This window comes from Anomaloglossus baeobatrachus, unplaced genomic scaffold, assembly GCF_048569485.1.
Source record: "Anomaloglossus baeobatrachus isolate aAnoBae1 unplaced genomic scaffold, aAnoBae1.hap1 Scaffold_106, whole genome shotgun sequence".
In the NCBI taxonomy this organism is placed as follows: domain Eukaryota; kingdom Metazoa; phylum Chordata; class Amphibia; order Anura; family Aromobatidae; genus Anomaloglossus; species Anomaloglossus baeobatrachus.
The window spans coordinates 560,274-582,734 of record NW_027441876.1 but is presented as its reverse complement, the minus strand read 5'-3'; the positions used below and the strand labels follow the sequence as shown (position 1 = coordinate 582,734).

Below are 22,461 nucleotides of genomic sequence, written 5' to 3'. Positions count from 1 at the left end.
GACACTGATGTGGGAAGGGGGCCTTAGCTACACACACATGCTCAAGCATCTATACACACTGACATGTCCACAAACAGAATCATACCTAGAAATGTGATATGTATATATATTCATTACAATATGTAAAGGCAAACATAAAGCTGAATAGAAAATGGTGTATTAACAGTTTTTTTCCCATCTTGGTGTCAGTGTTTGTGCTGTACTGATACACTTCAGGGAAGACCATGACAACCCATAAGTGTTCGTAGCATGCAAATTCATGAGATGTGGAGAGTGTATCTGAGGACAGGATAGGCTTTGTAAGAAAACAAGAGGCAGAATATATGGATAGTCGGGTTGACTGGCCAAGTTTTACAAGTTGTTCCCACTTCTGATTTTTTTTTTTACACACTTTTTTTTGTGACGCCATGGACTATTCGGGTCGTCTGAGGATTCTGCACAATCTGCCCTCCCCTTGCTCGGCTCAACCCCCCATGGTTCTGAGTCTCTATCCTGCAGTACTGTCTCCATCAGCATTCACAAATCCTAGATACACTTTGCACCACACCTGTCAGGCACACAAGTGGGCTGCTTAACACTAGAACTACTGGCTTTTTTTTTGACTACTTGAATACATAGGACGAAGTAGTCAAAATGACTACCTCAGTAGTTCTAGTGTTAAGCAGGAATAGGGCCGCCCACCTAGGGGTCAGGCAGGGAAGTGGGAGGTGTCTAGTCAGTTGAGTGGTAGCCCTCAAGCTGTGAGGAGCTCTGAGGAAGCTGGGACTTGTAGCTCCCAGGGGAGAAGTAAACTAGGTAACAGACGGTGGTCTGGACCTAAACGAGTTGGACCCCCGGTCGCAGGGGGATTGAGGCTAGGTGCCTGGAACCCGTCAAGGAGGATGGTCAGCAGCCTGATCCTATCACCAGTCTGGGACCGAAGGTACATGGACCATAGGTTGGGGAGAAGCTTCAGGCGTCCCGGAAATTAACCTGCGGAAGACAGGGCCTTTATGGACTGTTCCTACAAAGCTCAGAGATCGGGGGCAATAGCACAACGAGGGGGATAGGGCTTTCCTAGCAATTGGCACACTGAAATCCCAAGCGTGAGCTCCTGAGAGCAGGCTCCTTCACTTAGCCATAGTGGGGAGCGGGTCCCATAAAGTTCCAATCTGACGTGCCACAACGGACAATCTAAACTTTTGTGCCAGGAGGCAGGTCACAGATCACCCCGGGTACTCCCAACGGCAGTGGCGGTACTCCCAATTACCATACACCACGGGTGGTGTCACAAACTATACCAATCCCCTGTAAATACCCCCTTGTCAATTTGAGTATGGCCACTAGCCCCCGGATAGGGAGACCCTCGAGCAAAGAGTAATCACCACCCCCAGATCCGAGCAATTTGGACCGCTGCAAGGGCGGCACATTTTTAGCTTAGTGAGGTAAAATACCAATCAAATTCTAAAAATATTAAAATGGCTTCTATGGCTTTGTTTTATTATTCCAGTGATTGATATGTCTTTTAGATTTAACACGTTAAATCTCTTGATGTCAGTATTTTGTTTTTTTGTTTTTTTATTTATATTATTTAACAGTTTCTAAAAATAAAATTTACAACTAAGACAAATTTCAATATTAACAAAATTTATAATGATTGTAAACAAAGTCATGTTATCAATATTAAAAAAAAAATATAACATTCAAAATATAACAAAGTGCTCAAAAAATGTACATATGATAATTGAATGTACAATACAGACATTATCTAAAAATTGAAGTTGGCTAGAAGAGGAGCAGTGGCATGAGTGGCATACCATTTAAATCCTGTGTAACGTCCAAGTGGATCAGGAAATGACTCTCTTATTTTATTAACAGCACATGATGGGATTGGCACTCTGTGAGAATGGCCGAGGATACTGTACACCATGCCGGTGAATTTCTGATATGCCACTAAACGTAAAATTCTGAAAAATAAAGCAATATTGCAATATTATATTAACTACAATAGATAGCAGAAATGTAATATAGTTACAATCCTATTTTAAAATGGAGATTAATATAACAAGACAATGATTTCAAAAGCTTTTACAGTAGCATCTGCGTGATGTGCGCAAGTATTGTTTGTGACCAGCCGGTGACAGTGATAGAGTGCAGCTGTTCACATATAGACACACACACACATTACAGAGAAAGAGAGATTCATATCATTCCCATAATGCTAATTATCTTTAACATAAACTTACCGATTTTCATGACGCTGAAATTGTGCATGTGTTATGCGAGCATCATATTCCACCAATTCAAATAGATAATCCCTGCATACGACCTTTGCCAAGAAGTCAGCATACTCTGCAATGCAGTTTATGTTATGTCTGAAACGGTCCATCTGCTGAAACTCATGACAGCATATGGATTCCTCGAGACGTGGCATTAGTTTACAATGGCCACATGAACACCAGTTGGTGTTCTCTAGCCTGCCTTCAGTATCTTGAACTGGTAGTGGACGCTCTTCATTTTCTCCCCAGTGAGGATCAGTTTGAAAGCACCACGGATCCAAACGATTCTCCTCATCAATTCTTTGACGTAATCTTTGCAACAGACCATGAAAATCCTATAAAATCAATACAATTTAAACAATATAATTGATATTGTGATTGACTTACAGGTGTTGTCTGGTCTAAAATGACAAGTCTACCGTTACTCTAAGTGACTGCAGACTTATTAAGACTCCCAGCACACACGCTGTGCACTGCGAGGAGTTATCGAGTCGGGAACGGTGGTGATCTATACAATATAAATATTCATAGGCAGAAGCATCTGTTCTGTCACAGAGTGACTGCAGTCTTTTCGTTCTAGACAACGTTTTTAATTTGTTAAAATTTGGATGTTCTACATCTAATTTTGAAAAGAATATGAAAGGTTTTTTCAGGCTTGAAGTTAAAGTCTACAGTCATGTAGACGAGAATTGTCACAGGGTATGTGTGCGTGATTTCAGTATTCTATTTTGCTGGACCTTATAGTGGGCAGTCAAGTGTCTTCAAATATGCAATCAGCATACATGCGGTCACAAGCCGACTACACGTCCACACCCTCATTCAACACAAGTGTATTGAGTGAGTCTGCGCACATCTACTTGAATTCTGGCAGTGAAGCAGCATATCACATACTTGCAGCCATGTGAACACCGTTTACCAATATAAAAAAAGAGGAATTCTGTAAACACACATTGGGTGTGTTAATAGGATTCCTAAATTTGCAATAACATAGTGACTGCAGACGTATGGATTTAGACCAGACAACCCCTTTAAACATAGTTCTACCCAAAACATATACATATATCTATGTCTAAATTATGAGAAAACACCACATTGAAGTGTAAGAGTTAAAAGGTGCATTATGGTCTCAAAGGAAGAAACTCGATGTTACTGCATACTGCAAAATTGCGACTGAGCAATATGCGCACAGTCACAATTACCCTGCATTCCTTGTGTGAGTACAAATCACATCACCTCATGTAGATAGTTTGCTTAAGGCCTGTTTCACACGTCAGTTAAAAACACAGACGTTTTTCACTGATGTGTAAAAAACGCATGTGTCCCTCCGTGGGCCGTGATTCACGGCACACATGGGTTGTCCATGTGCAATCCGTAATACGTGATCTGTCAGCAGTGATTGCATATGGACGTAAACCCACCTGTCCTATTCCTACTGTCCATGGTGCTGAAGTCTACAGCTCTGCAGCATCCGGCCACCACTGTCTCTCACCTCTGCAGCTACTTCCGGGTCTGCTCTGGCTGCATACATGAATATGCATGCCATAATGATCCAGCCAGGAAGAAGCTGAGAGCACAGGCTGCACAGATCGTCGCTGGAGAAGGTGAGTGGAAAATGTTTTTTTATTTTAAATGTACGTGATTTTCTGGAACGTGTTTCATGGATCACACCATAATGTGTTCTTTGGTACATCAGTGATGCCAGAAAAAAAACGGACATGTCTTTGTGCGGGAATCACGGACACGTGTGGATGCCGCACGGAGACACAGTTAGTGAGAAATCACTGATGTGTGCGCAGGCCCATTGATTATAATAGGTCTGCATATGTCAGTGATTCTGGTACGTATTAAAAAAAACACAAACGTACCAGAATCACTGACGTCTGAAATAGGCCTAAGCGTGGTCATGTGGTGACTATTCTCAGGTGTTTTTTCTGAATACAATTTCAAACAGAGAAGTTGGTAAGAATTGGTCACTCACACTGGGAATACAGAGCAAGTTGATACAGTGTGTGCATTGTACACTCTCAGGCTATGTGCCCACGGGGAAAGTGTCCTGCGGTTATATCCGCAGGACAGTCCGCAGGTGCTCCCAGAAAACCGCAGCACACCTTTTTCTGTTTCCATGCTGCGGTTTTCTTGCGTAATGTCCTGCGGATATCCTGCGGTCATTCTGCATTGAGGATACAGTACCATGGCTTCGGCACTGCATCCTCAATGCAGAACAAGTGCTGGAGTGATCGGGGAGTTCATACTTACCTCCATCACACAGCACTACACTCTCTGGCCGTGTCTGCACTGTGCAGGAGAAGGTGGGTGGACCTGAACTAGCTCTGGCTGTCACATGACCGGAGCTCGTGCAGGCCCACTAACCTTCTCCTTCCTGCTCCTGGATCCACCGCGCTCCACCGGAGGAAAGTGACCGGGTGTCTGCTATCAAGGCAGGTAAGTATGGGACCAATGCAGATTTCCGCAGGTAATTCCGTGGAAAGAATTGACATGCAATTACGTGTGGCTGCGGGACATCCGCAACATGTTCCACAGCTGCACGTATCCGCAACGTGGACACAGCACTCCCCATGTCCCATAGGATAACATGGGAGTGTATGTACATGATGAAACCTGCGGATTTACCTTGAAAATCCAGAATATCCGCGGATTTTCCGCAGATAAATCCGCAGATTTCATCTCACGTGGGCACATAGCCTCAATATTCAGTAGTTTGCTTGTATCCACCGTTGGTACTTGTGCCCTACCCACAGTATAATGTAGGTCAGGGGTCTCAAACTCGGCTGGGTGTATGGGCCGCACAGAGGAAAAAAATAATTTGGGGGGCCGCATTCTTTGCGGGACAAAGTGACATTTTTATTGGTACCATATATATTTTTTTACACACCTTTGGATCACTGATTTTCAACATTTTTCACTTGTTTATTATAACAAATATGCACATTCTTTGGTTAAATATATATATATATATATATATATATATATATATATATATATATATAAAAAAAAATTGATGGTAAAGAAAAAGTCATGCCTTATTTTGGTTTTTTTTACATCTTATCCCTTTCTTGTAACTAATAGTGTTACAATTATCACTATATAGAAATCCCATCCTATAGTAATGACCCCAGCCTTGTCACTATTCTAATGTCCCCATCCAATAGTATTATGCCCATCCTTGTAATGTCACCATCTTTTAGTAATGTGTCCACCTTGTCCTCATCCTATAGACATGTGCCCACCTTGTCCCTATTCTATAGTAAGGTGCCCACCTTGTCCCCATCCTATAGACTTGTGCCTACCTTGTCCCCATCCTATAGACATGTGCCCACCTTGTCCCTATTCTATAGTCATGTGCCCACTTTGCCCCCATCCTATAGACATGTGCCCACCTTGTCCCCATCCTATAGACATGTGCCCACCTTGTCCCTATTCTATAGACATGTGCCCACCTTGTCCCTATTCTATAGACATGTGCCCACCTTGTCCCTATTCTATAGTAATGTGCCCACCTTGTCCCTATTCTATAGTAATGTGCCCACCTTGTCCCTATTCTATAGACATGTGCCCACCTTGTCCTTATTCTATAGTAATGTCCCCATCCTGTAGTAATGGGGGGGCAGTGGCGGCGGCGGGTGAAAGGGGGCGCTATAATTTACCGATCGCTCTCGGCTTCCTTCCACCCACAGACGCCGGAGTGAAGGTGAGGGGGCAGTCTCCGGCCCCAGATCCACAGTGATTGGACAGATCGGTCACAAGGCCGGTCTCTCCAATCAGAGCTGGGGGCGGGTGAAACAGAGGTCACCCAGCTCCAGCCAATGATCGGTGCTACAGCTGCACTGATCAGGGTTGGATTTCAATGTTACAGCCATTTTTAATGGCTGTAACATTACAGTGGCTGTGATTGGCTGACGAACGCCGCACAGCCAATCACAGCCTCCGTAGGTCCGGGGAGGAGACACCACCCCTCCTGAGGTTCCCTCCTCCCCGAATCTAAGGTATTTGCTATTGGCAATGCAAACGGCGATCGTAGCCTAGCCACTGCGGCTGTGATTTCGCCATGACGTACTGGGTATGTCATGGGTCCTTAAGTACCAGAGAGCCATAACATACCCAGTACGTCATAGGTCGATAAGGGGTTAATGTGCCGTCCTTCACATACACAAAAAATAAACAAACACCATTCTTCTCACCTGTCCCGCGTTCCCTCGGCTCCTAACCTCCGCTTTGTGCGGCCCCAGGCCCGTGCCCCTGTTCACTATTGCGGCCGGTGCAGGGACCGCAGCCACTGGCAGCGATTTCTGTCAGATGAATGTTTTGCCGGCGCTGCGCGCGCACAGTCCTTACATCTGAGAGCGCAGCGCCGGCAACGGGCAAAACACATCTAACAAAGTGCAGACAGTGGCTGCGGCCCCTGCACCGGCCGCAATAGTGAACAGGGGCACGGGCCTGGGAGCCGCACGAAGCAGCCTGACGGGCCGCATGCGGCCCGCGTGTTTGAGACCCCTGATGTAGGTTCTAATTTTTGTAACCTATATTGAAAAATCAATAAAGTTGATTGTTAAAAAGATTCAGCAGTTTTCTGAAACAAACAGTTCCTGTAACCTTTTCATCAGAGCCTGGGAAAACCAAATTAAATATTGTCTGCTTCCCTGGACCATTTAATTTGGAAGGTTTGGAAAAAATTACTGTGTTATTGCTTGTTCTTGCTGGTCTGAATTCCTCAGGTTCCTCATCCTCTGAAGTTTCTGTCTGGTGAGAAAAAAAAACACAATTCAGTAACAACACATTGTTTCTGTTCAATGAAATAAGCGTTCATCAATCAACATACTTCGTAAGTTGGTTCATAATCAGAGTCCAAATCTTCATATTCTTCTTCAGTTGCTCTTTGCTGTACAGACTAAAGATTTATAACAAATAATCTCTTTAGAATCCACAATACATTCATTGGAATGTTCAAGCAAATAAACATTTTCATTTCTAAAAATAGTGACAGAACATATAAAAAAGAATAAAATAAAAAAGGAAATAGCTTTCAAGTACATTGATAGTAGAATGAACAGACAAACATATAACTCTGTTCCTTGGGGCATGATATTGACAGACAGGATTGCTACTTATATTTTCCAAAAAATATGATTCTGATTCATAAAGACTAGCATTTTGCACATCATTAGGCCCTGTGCCCACGCTGCGTATTCTGACGCAGATTTTGACACTGATTTTCAGAAATCTGCAGCAAAATCTGCATGTCCATTGTTAAGCCAGTAAAGTCTATGAGAATTGAGAAGTGCCTGTGCCCACGTTGAGTATTTTTCCCTTGTGTATTTATTGAAGATTTCTTTTTTTCTGCACCAAATCTGCACCAAATACGCAAGAGAAGAATAACGTGGGCACAGCCCTTATGAATTCTCATAGACTTTGCTGGCTTCACAATGGACATGCAGATTTTTCTGCAGATTTCTCAAAATATACGTCAAAACTACTCAGCATGGGCACTGGGACTTATAGGGACCGCTATAGTAAAAGCTGCTTGAGACGTCTTTGAAATAAGATCTGAGTGCTCTGGGCTGCCATCAGGGCATTACAACTGTGATTTAGATATCGGGCCCGGAGAAGAGCGGTGGCCTGGCTGTACCCAGAATAATTACTAAGCATTATTAAGCTCCAGCAGGGCCAACGTTTTCTCCTAGTCCTAGTCACAGTTGCAGCAGAGGGGCTCGTCAGTGTCGCTTGAGGAACTACATATAACTACTGTGCATGCAAAGCCCTTCTAGGGCATTGCATGCAAATTAGCCATGTGACCGGAAACAAGGGAGTGGAGCAGAGTAAAGAGGCCGCATGTCATCCAGCAGCCCAGTGTGATGATGTCATCACTCTGCATCTCATCACAGTGCTGCGGGCAACGCAGAGGTGGCGAGGATGCGCCATCCGGCGGGGATAGGTAAGCACCCAGCTTCTTAGTATTTAGAAGCCAGGAGCTCAGAACGCTGCACTCAGCACATACTGATGAGACAGCTCACAAGAGGAGAGTGCACGGGGGAGGGGGGAGACAGTTACTAGGGCGGTGGGCACTATACATCATAAAGAGCTGGGGACACCGTCAAGCAAACAAGGCTGACAGTGTCCCCAACAGCGAGTTGGCCTCAGTTTGTACAGGACCCTGGCACTTCCCCAAGTGCACTGGTGGGGTGACGCCAGCTCTGCCCAACACTATGTGAACACACATATTTCTCCCCATTTATGTATAAAATTTGACAAATAATAAATTACTCACCTTTCCTCATTTCCCTGCTGCTCCATTTTCTGCAGCGTGCGTCCTGAAGCTCAGTACAGAGGGTGCGATATAGTGACATCATGCACACAGTGCTGAGTCTCAGAGCTCACATAAACAGGGTGAAAGATGGAACAGGGAGCTAAAAGCCAGCTTTAGATGCTGCAATGTATCTTACAATGTGTCGGAGGGGTCACGTCGTAGTAAGTGACGCATATCCGGCATTGTAAGGTACATTGCAGAGTGTGACAGGTACGTGCGATTGAACGGTAAAACGTTCATCGCATACACATCGTACCTTTCTCTAGAATTGCACGTCAGATTGTTCATGGTACGCGGGGTAGCACACATCGCAGTGTGTGACAACCCGGGAACGATGAACAGATCTCACCTGCGTCCTGCAGCTCCCGGCTGACAATGCGGAAGGAAGGAGGTGGGTGGGATGTTTACGTCCCGCTCAGCTCCGCCCCTCCGCTTCTATTGGCCGGCTGCCGCGTGACGTCGATGTGACGCCGAACGTCCCTCCCACTCCAGGAAGTGGACGTTCGCCGCCCACATCGAGGTTGTATGGCGGGGTAAGTACGTGTGACGGGGGTAATCGTTTGTGCGGCACATTCAACAAATTGAACGTGCCGCACATACGATGGGGGCGTTGCAAATCGCATACGAAATCGTATGCGAAATTGCAACGTGTAAAGCAGGCTTAAGATTCCTTCTTGTTTTCAACTGTATGTGCATCCAGAATGTTGATGCCATTGAAAGAGTGATGCTGTGAGGGACGGGTGGCTATTACCAGTGCGGAAATGAAAGCCACCTCACGGACCTGTATCAAGCTAGTAGTGACATAGGCATGCTGCGATGTTTGACAGCATGAACAAAATATCATGTAGCCAAAGGAAAAATAGTGGTCAAGGTTTTTCACAAAAATCTGCAGTAACTATATTTTATTGCAGATTATTATTATTATCGCACTATTTCTTGCTTGCAGCTACACAGTGTAGATATGTGAATCCTCACATCACATGAAGCAGACACTGAGTTGTTGACAGTCAGAATGAATGGTCATGTGACCACTCGTATGCAATCTGCACATTCCACATTCGCAGCCCAATGTGTCAATTCATCTAGTGACACATAGAGAAATAAGCCTGGACAAGCTATGTGCAAATATATATATATATATATATATATATATATATATATATATATATACACACACACACATAACTATATGACACAAAACACGCACACACACACACATGTACCATACATACATGGTGTATCTATCTACTATAGACAAAAATTAGATGCTATATATAGTCTTCCTTACAGAGTATTCATTTATCTATAAGGGGTGAGGAACATGTAACAACTCTTTCGGTTACCATTGTGGATGGGATGTGAGCTGATTGCTGTGTCACAGATGAGTGAAGCTGGACCTCTGCTCTATCACTTATGCTGAGAGGTCAGGTGCTGGGCAGAATTCTGACAGCCAATGAGTGTGCAGAGGGTGGGCAGGGGGAGTTTCTGGACAGTGAGGCTGGGCAGGGGGCGTTTCTGGACAGTGAGGCCGGGCAGGGGGCGTTTCTGGACAGTGAGGCTGGGCAGGGGGAGTTTCTGGACAGTGAGGCTGGGCAGGGGGCGTTTCTGGACAGTGAGGCTGGGCAGGGGGAGTTTCTGGACAGTGAGGCTGGGCAGGGGGCGTTTCTGGACAGTGAGGCTGGGCGGTGCCAGCTCTGACTGAAGTTTGGCAACCAAGAATACAGGAAGTTGTCATGCTTGCTTGTGCTGAATGTAAACAAAGAGCTGCAGAAAATAAAGGGATAATTCAAGAGGAACAAAAGTTAGAAAACAAAAAAAAATGTAGGGGTGTTTTATATGACAATACAGCACAGATTAGCTTACATTTTTTTTTGGAGTGTATGTCGGATAACTCCTTTAAATATGGCAATCAAGAAAGAAGAAAAGTAAGCTTTTCAGATATCTCTTCGGTTTCATCAGGGGAACAACCTGAAGACAGCATGGATTCAAGAGAAAATACATATGAAAAAAATTTCCCCCCGCTTTCCTCCAATTACCATTCAAAAAACACAGGAGGAGGGCGGGGAGGAAACATAGGAGTCACCAGGAGTTCACCAAGACAAAAAAAGAATTGAATTGCCCTGTCATTATTCTGTCTGCACAGGTGTTAACAGCGGATCACATCGGAGTGCTGTCAAAGGGTCTAGGTTTTTCACCAATAAAAAAAATTTGATTTATTTCAAACTATTTTAGATGTCAACAAATTGGCCAGAAACCTGACCCTGAGATGTCACTTCGATGTGGGGACTGAAACACCTAATATTGATACTGAAAAAAATTTTGATATTCAAAAAAACGTGGAAATGTTTGAATTTAAAGATTTGTGTAACCTATCTACCCTAAGATCTTTACAATCTGAAAGCCTTGTAAATGATGTTGATTTTGAACAAATGCTTTTCTATTACAAACCCTTACTTACTATTGCAGGGATAGGGTCGGTAAACGAAAAATTAGGATCATGGGTAGATCTATATCTTCAACCTTTAGCATGTACAGTGCCTGGATATATTAGGGACACGGAATGTATTATGAAGGGATTTGATGGTTTTCTTTGGAAAGAGAACTATAGGTGGTTGGCGTGCGACATTGAGAGCCTGTACCGCTCTCTCCCACATACAATAATTATGGATAGCCTAGAAAATTTTTTGGATAAATATAGCTGTTATATTCAACCCATAAAAGATTGTTTGTATTTTTCGGTCAAATATTTATTGACACACAATTATTTTCAGTTTGATGAGAAATATTATTTACAGAAACAAGGAGTAAGCATGGGAGGAAAATATTCACCCTCGTTAGCAAATATAGTGGTAGCAATGTGGGAAGAAAAATATATTTTTAATGAAGAAAATCTGTTTCATAATATTGTAATTTATGGGCGGTATATAGATGATATAATCTTTGTGTGGCAGGGAGGGGAAGAACAATGCAGGCTCTTCATGTCGTAAGTCAATAAGAATGAATTTAATTTAAAGTTTACCTATAATCTCCAGAAAAATATTAATTTTTTGGACATTACATTTATAGGCCATGATGAAGGGGGTGAGGTAGAGATTTGTCCTTATAGGAAACCTACAGATAGCAATTCAATATTGCATGGTAGCTCCTGTCATCCTGCCCATATTATACAGAACATCCCTATAGGCGAATTAATTAGCATAAAAAGGAACACCAGTGACAGTAAAAAATTTAGAATAGAGCAAGAAAAAGTATGTGATCGCCTTTCCCATAGGGGTTATCCTAAATGGACCATACATAAAGCTATTAACAAGGTCAAATATATAAATAGGGATAAATTATTATCAGATAAAGAAATTACTCAAGATGGGAAAGCTGGTTATATTGCACCGATCACCTTTTCTACTAGGTATAGCCCTCAATATTCTAATATAGTAAAAATTCTAAAAAAATATTTGCCTATTCTAAATGAAAATAACATTCTTTCTAAGGTTATTAAATCTAACTCTATACGTTTTGTTTCTATGAGGGCAAAAACCTTGGGGAATATACTCAGTCCTAGTAATGTTACACGTGAGACAGTGAAAAGTTAGAGTACGTGGTTAACATACAAAGGTTTTTTCAAATGTGGACATCACCCTTGCAAGGCATGTCAATATGTAGATAAAAGTAATCCGATGTTTTATTAGAAAAAGAAACAAAAGTATCTCATAGACCGGCATCTAAATTGTAACAGCGAAGGGGTAATCCATCTTGTTGACTGTACTATCTGCATGAAACAATATGTAGGTTGTACGGGAGGACCGCTGAAGAACCGTATAAGACGTCACGTGTCAGATGTGGGGAAGAACCTTATGTGCGGTTCTTCAGCGGTGTCCAGGCATTTCACTACTATACACCAGGGTGATCTTAGAAGTTTCAGCTTTAAAGCAATTGAAAAGGTGAGTAAGCCCCCAAGGGGGGGGGGGAGGGGAAGACTTTCATAGAAAATTATTAAACCGTGAGACATTCTGGATGTTTAAACAAGGCACAAGAGTGCCAGATGGTTTACACATCAGACAGGACATGATAATGCAATATAATTGAGTGATTGGAGCTATCCAGGGCCGGATTATACGCGGGGCAGGTGGGGCTTCAGCCCCGGGGCCCCCACCACAAAAGCCTCTGAGGGGGCCCCCACCACCATCTTTGTGTCCGCCATTTTATTAATGCCGCAGAGGTTCAAGACCACGCTGTACCTTTAAGGTATTTCAATCCCGACCATCACTGTACTGCACGCTGTGTGGGCTGCGTCTTCCAGGATGACGTCACCGCGCACCTGCTGCGGCTTCTTCCTGCCGTAGAGGAACTTGTGGGAGGACCGGAGGTCTCAGTGGGTCCCGGTAAGTATGAGGTCATTAATCATGGTGCCGGCCGGGCAGGAGGCTGCAGTGAGGAGGGAGCAGGACGCCGCTGATAACTCCAGACCGGATTCCATAGTGTCAGCGGCCACTCTGCTCGGCATCAGTGTGAGTTATTGCAGGAGTGTGAGCTGCTGCAGATCAGGTCGGGCTGTCAGTGCCGGGTCATTGGCCTCATCCCTCCCCTGCAATAACCCACACTGATCTCCAGCACAAACATCACTACACAGAATCCTGCACTGATCACATCTGAGCCTGCAGCACACATTACACTATATGGCCCATATTACATATAGAATATGTTACATCCTGTCCTGTAGGCCCAGGCGTGATCAGTGCAGGGGATTGTATATCTGTGTACATGGTATACCACATCCAGTGTACAGAGCAGTGTGATATACTGTGTACATGGTATACCACATCCAGTGTACAGAGCAGTGTGATATACTGTGTACACACATCAGATGGTATATAATAATGTGTATATTGTATAACATCTGGTGTCTGTATCACAGTATATTGTGTACCAGTCATGTATTCTCCTGTACACTATACAGGGGCGTACCTTTGGGGGGCATGCGTCATATTTGCCCCTGCACAGTAATCAGGGGGGCACCATTAAAAAGTGTGAGGCAGCAGTATGGTGGGAGAATATTGTAAGTGGAGAGTATTGGTGGAGAAAAGTGTGAGGGGCATAGTATAGACTGACTGGGTAGTGGGGGGGGGATAAGCAGCATAGAGAAGGGGCAGCATGGTGGGCAGTGTGAGGGCACAGTATGGAGGGCACAGTATGCTGAGGAGAGGGAATGTGAGATTGAGTTGCACTATAGTGACTTTGGTACTGAGGGTGAGGGCAGTATAGAGAGGGGGCAGCATGGGGAACAGTGTGAGGGTACAGCTCAGGAGGGGGCGTGTGAGGAGGGGGCACAGTATAGACATTTGGAAGTATAGTGGGTACACAATGTAGAGGACGGTGTGAAGAGGGGGCCCAGAACTGAAAAAAGAGGCCATGTACCATAAGAATGACATTGTGTGGGTCATTTTGTGCAGGGAGCACAGTGAGGGGCAATTATTCAGGTGCACAGTGTAGGTCATATATTTATATTTAGGAGCATTATAATCATTCTGCTATTTATTTTAAGGGCATAATGTCGAGATGTGCTGCAGAAGACCCGGGAGGTCTGCAGAGAGGAGCTGTGGAAGTGAAAAGTCATCATGACGTCTGGACAAGATGGAGAAGAAAGAATAAGATGACTCCGATCAGAGAAGATGTCACCTACAAGGTCCCTGGACGTAACTGTATGTGTGTGATACGCAATGCTTCATAAATACTGATAACTCCCAGCATTTTCTTACAATTGTTAAGGACATACTGGGAGTTGTTAATTCATGTGATACAAATGTATATGGGGATGTGACACTACAATATATTGTTGTAGTAAATTTGGTGCTGTAGTCATGTATTGGTGGTTCTGGTGATATATTCGTTTACTGATGAAGGTGCTAGCAGGGGCGTAACTACCGCCAGGCAGATCAGCAGCCAGCTCCTGTCATTGAGAGAGGAGCTGCGCTGTTCTGCCACAGACCACGCGGCCGCTATTTGAACCGGTGCCGCCGCCGACACCGGGCCCCCCTGCCTGGTGTCAGCCGCGAAACCGGGGCCCCCTGCCTGGTGTCAGCCGCGGCACCGGGGCCCCCTGCCTGGTGTCAGCGGCTGCGGCGGCTCCCCCGTCACCGCGCACAGTAATGATGAAGCATAGCGCTGGCGCGCTATGCATCATCATTCTACCCCTGTGCTTGCGCCGCAACGTCACTCCTGTGCGACTGCTGTGCTAAATGCACAGTGTGCAGGACAGGAGGACGCCGACCGCAGCACCGGGAGAACGAGCAGTGGGGAGGACGAGCAGCGGCGGGGGAACGAGGAGAGCGGGGAGGACGAGCAGCAGTGGGGGAACGAGCAGCGGGGAGGACGAGCAGCGGCGAGGATGAGCAGTGGCGGGGGAACGAGGAGACGTGAAGAGAGAGGGTACACGGTGGTCAGAGGCTTGGGGAGGCTGCATTATTTTACATGGAAGCTGCATTATTATACATGGAGGCTGCATTATTATACATGGAGGCCTTGGGAGGCTGCATTATTATACATGGAGGCCTGGGGAGGCTGCATTATTATACATGGAGGCCTGGGGAGGCTTCCTTATTATACATGGAGGCTGCATTATTATACATGCAGGCCTGGGAAGGCTGCATTATTATACATGGAGGCCTGGGGAGGCTGCATTATTATACATGGAGGCCTGGAGAGGCTGCACTATTATACATGGAGGCTGCATTATTATACATGGAGGCCTGGAGAGGCTGCACTATTATACATGGAGGCCTGGAGAGGCTGCACTATTATACATGGAGGTCTGGAGAGGCTGCATTATTATACATGGAGGCCTGGGGAGGCTGGCTGCATTATTATACATGGAAGCCTGGAGAGGCTGGCTGCATTATTATACATGGAGGCCTGGAGAGGCTGGCTGCATTATTATACATGGAGGCCTGGAGAGGCTGGCTGCATTATTATACATGGAGGCCTGGAGAGGCTGGCTGCATTATTATACATGGAGGCCTGGAGAGGCTGGCTGCATTATTATACATGGAGGCCTGGAGAGGCTGGCTGCATTATTATACATGGAGGGCTGGGTGCATATTATATATGGAGGACTATGTGGTGTAGTATAATATATGGAGAACTATGAGAAATTAATTATAATAATTGAAGGGCTACTTTATACATGGAGGATTATGGGGGTGCCTTATAAATATGGAGAACTATGGGGTGCAGTATAATATATGGAGGACTATGTGGTGCAGTATTATATATTATGTACTATGGGGTGAATTATAATACATGGAGAACTATGGGAAATGCAGTATAATATATGTAGGACTATGGAGCTGCATTCTAATATATGAAGGGTTATGTGGGACCCTTTACACTATATGGAAGGCCATGTGGGGGCCATTATTGTGTTTGGAGAACTATATACGAGGGGGGACAAAGATACAATAAGGGGATGGGAAAGTTTTGTGCTGAGGGGAAAAAGGCTCTTTCCCTCAGCACCCAGCTTTCCCATGCTCTGCTATACATCTTCTCTCAGCACCCAGCTTTCCCATGCTCTGCTATACATCTTCTCTCAGCACTCAGCTTTCTCATGCTCTGATATAGGAAAGCTGAGTGCTGAGGGAAAGATGTATAGCAGAGCATAGGTAGCTGGGTGCCGAGGACAAGATGGATATCAGAACATAGGAAAGCTGGGTGCTGATAGAGGGACTTCAGATCATGGGAAATCTGGGTGCTGACGGTAGGAGCCAAGTGTCAGCGTCATTATCCTGTACCCCAAGTGTTGGTGTATGTGGAGGGGGGCCCAGATCTGAACTTTGCACCGGGGCCCATCAAACTCTAGTTACGCCACTGGGTGCTAGTGATGTATTTTGGTATTGCTTTTGGTTCTGGTGCTGTACACCGTGTGCAGAATTATTAGGTAAGTTGTATTTTAGAGGATTTTTTTTATTATTGATCAACAGCTCTGTTCTCAATGAACCCAAAAGACTCAAATATCAAAGCTTAATATTTTTGGAAGTTGGAGGTTTTTTTTTAGATTTGGCTATCTTAGGAGGATCTGTTTGTGCAGGTAACTATTACTGTGCAGAATTATTATGCAACTTAATAAAAAACAAATATATTCCCATCTCCCTTGTTTATTTTCCCCAGGTAAACCAATATAACTGCACAAAATTTAGAAATAAACATTTCTGACATGCAAAAACAAAACCCCAAAAAATGAGTGCCCAATATAGCCACCTTTCTTTATGATGACACTCAGCAGCCGACCATCCATAGATTCTGTCATTGCTTGATCATCAGCCACCACAGCCTCCAGACACTGTTTTCCCTCCCTGTAGAGCTCACATTTTATGAGGGACCACAGGTTCTCTATGGGGTTCAGATCAGGTGAACAAGGGGGCCATGTCATTATTTTTTCATCTTTTAGACCTTTACTGGCCAGCCACGCTGTGGAGTAGTTGGATGCATGTGATGGAGCATTGTCCTGCATGAAAATCATGTTTTTCTTGAACGATACCGACTTCTTCCTGTACCACTGCTTGAAGAAGTTGTCTTCCAGTAACTGGCAGTAGGTCTGGGAGTTGAGCTTCACTCCATCCTCAACCCGAAAGGGTCCCACAAGTTCATCTTTGATGATCCCAGCCCATACCAGTACCCACCTCCACCTTGCTGGCGTCTGAGTCGGAGTGGAGCTCTCTGCCCTTTACTGATCCAGCCTCTGGCCCATCCATCCGGCCCATCAAGAGTCACTCATTTCATCAGTCCATAAAACCTGAGAAAAATCAGTCTTAAGATATTTCACCTTGTGCTTTTTGATACTCCAGTAACGTTGCAGCTCTGAAATAGGCCAAACTGGTGGCAAATGGCATCTTGGCAGCTTCACGCTTGATTTTCCTCAATTCATGGGCAGTTATTTTGCGCCTTTTTTGCCCAACATGCTTCGTGCGACCCTGTTGGCTATTTGCCATGAAACACTTGATTGTTCGGTGATCACGCTTCAAAAGTTTGGAAATTTCAAGACTGCTGCATCCCTCTGCAAGACATCTCACAATTCTGGACTTTTCAGAGCCCGTCAAATCTCTCTTCTGACCCATTTTGCCAAAGGAAAAGAAGTTGCCTAATAATTAAGCACCCCTTATATAGGGTGTTGATGTCATTACACCGCACCCCTCCTCATTACAGAGATGCACATCACCTGATTTACTTAATTGGTAGTTGGCTCTCAACCTATACAGCTTGGAGTAGGACGACATGTATAACAAGTATCATGTGATCAGAATACTCATTTGCCTAATAATTCTGCACACAGTGTATTTATGTACATTTTACTGATTCTGATCCTGTACACATGTAGCAAGCCATAATTTGTAAAATTACATGACCGCAAGGGTTTCTACATTATGTTAGTAGCATTAAAGGGGTTGTCCAGGTTTGTGATGAAAGTTTCTATGTGACTGCAGACTTCTGAATCCTCAGTGTGCACACTGTCAGGACTCTCCGATGCCAACAGTGAGAGCTTGAGGGCATATAACTATTGAGTGAGGCTGCACACGTCTAATTTGAATGTGGCCGGAAGTAAGCAAATCGCATACTTGCAGTCCCATGACTACTTGCTCATGGCACGGGAAAATCATGACAGTGTGCAGTCCGCAAGCTGTGAGAATTCAGAAGTCTGCAGTCATATAGGATAACTACAAATTTTCCTTGTCGACCTGGACAACCCCTTTAATAATAAAAGTAAGCCCCGTAGGATGCCCAATCCAACAACCTGTAATATACTCTATGTAAGGATTCAGCTCTGCTTGCTAAGTCCAGAAGTGGTCACATGACCACTTGCAGGTCGTTTTAATACTTTGAGTCACAATTAGCTCCTCTTCTTGCTTCTCTTTATGGGCTGTAGTATTTCATTGAACATTGAGAGAATTAGGAAGAGCAGCTCATCGGCATGTGTGAAAATGGCGTATGAGCGGTCACATGACAACTACTCAAACCGCATAAGCCGTGTATAGAAGGGGGCGCCAAACTGAACTCCTACTCCATGGACAGGAAAACCTAGATCCACCTCTGATACTGTGTATGGTATACCGTGTACAGACATCAGCTGCTATGTACTACTCCGGAGATAATACAATAGAGAGCACATTGTTATTTTTAGCAACCATTGCTGCCAGTGAGAACTTTCCCTTTCTGTATTTTTACTATTCCTTGGCTGTCTTAACATTGGGATCAATAAAAAAATGTGAGTAACTCTACTTTCTGTGTATAAGTGACGGCTGTGAGTGATCCTGGACTGTATCTGTATTGTACTGTGTGTGTAAGTGACGGCTGTGAGTGATCCTGGAGTGTGTCTGTATTGTAGTACTTTAAATCTGAATGTGGCAGAACAGGATACGATCCATGCTCAGTGGATTTATATCTAAATGCTACAGTTCGCGCTCTACTGTTAAGGCTAAAAATGTTAACGCTATGGGGCCCCCACCAGATTTTCTGCCCAGGGGCCCCCACCAACCTTAATCCAGCCCTGGAGCTATCTAATACCAATTTTTTTTTTCCCCATGCAGTTGAAGTTGCTAACAGAGAACAATAGCTGTATCACGCTGGGATAAAGGCTATGTGGATATTGCTAATATATGGTGCAGACCAGGGAAGATTCCTTAAGTTAATATTGTATATAGGGTTATAGAAAAATGTAATCATTCCCATCATAGAAGTTGGCTTCTGGAATTTTTTCATGGTTTACCATTATCAGTATCCTGCCCTTTATGTGTGTGTTATGAAATCATGCTATATTGATAAGAGAGAAAATATACATGGAATTACACCAGGGATTAATTGAAGTGGTCTATCATGTTTGTTCATGTGAAAATGTTTTTATTTCTATTTTTTGTACGAGTATATAGGTGGTGTATGCTACCAATTCTGTCTTTGTAGGACATTTTATATGCATGCACCTGTGTTTCATTGGGTGTGGTAGCACTAAACCTGATGCATTATGGGGTTTTTAAGAGGTATTTAAAGCTGTCTGTTGTAAAAGTATCCATGAATAAGACATTATGACATATTTCTGTTGAAACGCGTTGGATGTAATGAATAACCTTTATCTGTTGGATACCTGTCTCCTGAAGAATTTTTATATGCACTAAATAAAGGTAAAGTTTTAAAGAAAAAAAGCCTGGATCCGCTGGATATTTATTTTCTACGAATCCCGAGTTAAAGAAACAGTAAGTGAGATATTTTGACGGGGGTTTTTTTTAGAGATCCAAGGTAGTGAGGTTAAAGAGACTGGTGACATGTCTTTCTCAAGGGAGACCCACTCCTTTCCAGCTTCCCCATGGAACCAGTCTACAATCCTTATCAAGACTGCCGCTCTGTGATAGCCTTGAAAATCCGGGAGACCCGTCCCCCCTTTACTTTTATGTCTACATAAAAACCTACGGGCCAATCGTGGTCTCTTTTGCCCCCAGACAAAGCTGGAACATACTGTATTGAGTTGTTTAAAAAAATTGTTTGGTATTTTTATTGGGACCGCCTGGAAAATATAAAGCAGCTTCGGGAGGATATCCATCTTAATGGCATTAATCTTCCCGAACCACGATAATTTCGCCCCTTTCTTCCTCTGGATGTCAGTCACAATTTTGTCAAGGATCGGTTTGTAGTTCAGTCGGAAGAGTTGTGTGGGGTCTGCTGTCAATCGTACCCCTAAATACTGCATTAAAGTAGAGCACCCTTAAAAGGAAACACTTTTTGTAGAGCAATCTGTTCCAAGGATGGTAAATTGATATTTAAAATTTCAGATTTCGTTAGGTTAACTTTAAAATTGCTCACGTCACTGTACATGTCGAACTCCCTCAGGATCGCTGGCATAGACACTCTTGGATTTGTGACATACAATAATAAGTCATCTGCGTATAGTGACAACTTATAGCTGTTCTGACCGACAGATGCCCCCAATGTCAGGATTATTTCTCAAGGCTACCGCTAAATTCTCCATCACTATAGCGTACAGTAATGGGGACAAGGGGCATCCCTGTCTGGTCCCATTTGCGATCCCGAAGGGGCTCGAGTGCATCCCGTTACATCTAACCCTTGCTGATGGGATCTGATATAGAGCCATTATTTTATCAAGCAGCTTCGGGCCAATATTAATCTGCTTTAGGGCGCGCTGTAGAAAAGACCAACTCACACGGTCGAATGCTTTTTCAGCATCGATAGATAAAATGCATGAAGGTATTTGTTTAGATTTAACATGAGACATAAGCAAAAGGGTTTTTATAGTATTGTCTCTGGCCTCTCTTGGAAGAAAACCTATTTGGTCTTTGTGAATCAAGTATGGCAAAAAATGACTAGCTAATCTTAATGCTATAATTTTGGAAAACAATTTTATATCCAGGTTAAAGAAATAGGTCTATAGCTGGGGCATAAGTTTGGGTCCTTCCCAGTTTTAGGAATAAGGGATGTGTGTGCTTCTAATGTTTGTTTGGGGAACGTACAAGTTGAAGAGACCTCATTAAACACTTTAACCAGGAAGGGTGCCAAGGTCGGGGACAGGAGTTTATAAAATTTGTCCGAGAACCCATCTGGGCCTAGGCATTTGTTCAGTGGAGCCAATGAAATTGCCTCATTTACTTCTAATGTTATCGGTTGGTCCAATTCGTCACTAGTCTCCTTCGATAGCTGAGGTAACGCTGTTTTGTGAATATATTGATTAATTTTCAACTGCTGTCGTGCTGGAGACATATCTGCATATTTACCTTTGATATTGTAAAGAGATTCATAATATTCTTTAAATGCCTGAGCTATTTTACCCGATTCATGAACTTCATTCCCTACAGTGTTTCTAATCTTTGGGATGTAGGTGTTAGGTGCCCTTGGATGTAAGTGTCTTGCCATGGGTCCCCCGCATTTGTCTGCGAACTTATAGAAAAAGCCCTGCATTTTTTCCCAGGCTGAAATATATCTTTGGTCAATGAGTTGCTTTAGATCTTCTCTCATTTTACTCAATGTAGCCAAAACATCATTCGTTGGATTGCGTTTATGTAACCCTTCAAGCTCCCTAATCTGATCCAGAAGCTTGGAAATATGTGCAGATCTTTATTTTTTTAGTCTGGTTCCTTCTCTTATGAAAATACCTCTTATCACACATTTCAGGGCTTCCCACTGGGTAGGACGTGAAGTTTCATCATGCTCATGGATAAGTAAGAACTCCTCAATCGTTTGTTTAATTGCAGTTACCGTGGGTTCATTTTGTAAAAGATTGGTATTCAGGCGCCAGTTCCAGGCCTTGGCACCATGACCGGGTGGTTGGAAAGACAAAGATTGGGGCATGATCCGACCAGGTCATGGTGCCAATGGAAGTGGTTGGGTTCCATCCGAGAAGATGAGAGATGAGGAAATTATCAATTCTGCTATATGTGTTATGGATGGGTGAATAGTAAGTGTAATCTCTCTCCTTCAGGTGAAGGGCTCGCCAAATGTCAACTACTTGTAACCGGGTCAAGTGGGATTTCAAAGCGGATAGTTGCGAGGGGGGAATTGCTGACTTACAGAGGAAGAATCCATCTCCTTATCCATGACCAAGTTGAAGTCTCCTCCTAATATTAAGAATCCTTCCAAAAAGCTTTCCAGTCGACGCAGATATCTCCGGCAAGACTTAACCTGTTCTTTGTTCGGGAGATATTGTCAAGGGAGGAATTTGGTTGAAGACTGCTATTGGAGCCCTCGTTTGGGATATCCAGAGACAGTGCCGTATTAGCTGTATATCAGTGCCAATATATATCAATGTATATAAGACAAAGAACACAGACATGCTCTCTTTCAGCCAGCGTCATCAACTGAGCTAGTTTAATTCGATAGATCCAATTATACAGTAAG

The 22,461-nt window shown here is 43.9% G+C and overlaps 1 long non-coding RNA gene across 1 annotated transcript; it reads right to left on the bottom strand.

The window, feature by feature from the left end:
- Window positions 1–1,891: 1,891 nt before the first annotated feature.
- On the bottom strand, window positions 1,892–7,480 carry LOC142260452 (uncharacterized). The gene is made up of 3 exons (XR_012728656.1): window positions 7,096–7,480; window positions 6,954–7,016; window positions 1,892–1,946 (listed from the first exon to the last, which is right to left on the bottom strand). It is a non-coding gene; the product is annotated as an uncharacterized LOC142260452 (long non-coding RNA).
- Window positions 7,481–22,461: the final 14,981 nt, after the last annotated feature.